The sequence below is a fragment of the Pediculus humanus genome, genomic scaffold (genome assembly GCF_000006295.1).
Source record: "Pediculus humanus corporis 1103172107729 genomic scaffold, whole genome shotgun sequence".
NCBI classification, from domain to species: Eukaryota; Metazoa; Arthropoda; class Insecta; order Psocodea; family Pediculidae; genus Pediculus; species Pediculus humanus.
In genome coordinates, this window is record NW_002987332.1 from 118,291 (window position 1) to 120,066 (window position 1,776).

General features: G+C 26.6%; 1 non-coding gene across 1 annotated transcript; it reads left to right on the forward strand.

The window, feature by feature from the left end:
- Phum_PHUM319400 lies at positions 1-83 on the forward strand. Its single transcript has one exon. It is a non-coding gene; the product is annotated as a tRNA-Leu (tRNA).
- Positions 84-1,776: the final 1,693 nt, after the last annotated feature.

The window sequence follows — 1,776 nt, forward strand, 5'->3', positions numbered from 1 at the left end:
GTCAGGATGGCCGAGCGGTCTAAGGCGCTGCGTTCAGGTCGCAGTCCACTCTGTGGGCGTGGGTTCGAATCCCACTTCTGACATTATTGTTTTTTTTCTTTCTCGTTTTTTTTTTTTTTATTAAAGTTATTAACTTTTTTTTTTTTAATATCAAATTAATAACTATTCGAATCAAACACATTTACCTAATTTTTATTTTATAATAAAAACTCGATTTAAATTCGAAATTCTACGTTTTTTAAAGACATTCGTTTGTTTTACTTAAAAAAAATTTAATTTCCAACCAATCGTTTCCAGTTTGAACCGCTTCTTGAATTTTCTTGACCTAAAAAAAAAATAAATAAAAATAATAAAATGGCAAAATAATTGACAGACGTATAAAAAAAAAGGTAATCAATCAGCAAACAAACATCAAATTCAAATGTAAATAAAAAAAAAAAAAAAAACCATCAATAAAATTTTACAATCTCAAAGACGTTATGGTAAGAAAAAAAAAAAACGAGACGCAATATGGTTGCAATCTCGCAAGGATTTTTTTTTTTTTATTCAATAAATAAAAATATATATTTAATTTTAGGCTTTAGGCCATTATTATTATTATTATTCGAAACTTACGTAAACAAACAAACAAACAACAACAACTACTACTACAAGAAAGAAACGCAAATATACACATTAATTATTTAAAAATTATCCTCCCTTTCCCTCTTCCTCCCCCCCACTTTTAATTATTTAAATCAACAAATCATAGTTTATTTATTTATTTTTTAATATATATTTAAAAGAAAAAAAATTTTCACAAACTCCATTTTCAATTCTTTTATATCGTAAACAAAAAAATTTTTTAAAACGAAGGCGTAAATTCATATAAATATATTTGAGATTTCTACCCACTCTCTCTCTCTCTCTAAATCATTTTAACACTTAATAACAATCAAATCGATACAATCGATTTATTGATCTATCAATTCATTTTTGTAATAAAAGAAAGAGAGAGAGAGAGAAACGTGATTTAATTAAAAAAATTGCATTAACGATTTAAATTGTGATCGATTCGATCGTGATATTTATAAAATAATATTTACAAATTAATATATATATATATATATATATATATATATATATATATATATGAACGAAGGTCTTGCCAGATCGCAAAACAAAACAAAACAAAAATTTCCAGAACAATTACATAATAATAATAATAATACAAAAACGCGTCCTTCGCGCAAACCGCCTTCATTATTATTATTATTAAAATCCGATTAATTCAACAAACGATAATATAATTTTAACAAACACTTCTTTGGATGATAATTTCCAAACGTTTTCCAACTCTCTCTCTTTCCCTCTCTCTTCAGTTTTTCCAAATTTCCCGATAAATCATTTACTTATGTTTTTTTTTATCATCATGTAAAATGATAAAAACGTTACACACGAAAACACAAAAACGAGGAAAAAAAAAAAAATTACGTAAAACAAAAGGAAACCGACTCGACTAAAATTTATTATTATTATTTTTTTAAAAAAATAAATGCAAAATAGTGGGGAGAGGCGGGAGGGGAGGGAGGAGGGAGGCGGGAAATTGTTGTTGTTTCTATCTGGGATTTTTGTGGTGGTTTGATAATAGTTCAAAAAATTATCTTTCGGGTTCAACGACGAAACTCAGTTGGAGTCAATTAAGATGCGATATATTCCTTCGCTTCTTAACAATTTCTAAAAATAATTTTTCTCAACCATAAGAGTTATACAAATTTTCTCTCTGGAAATATTAAC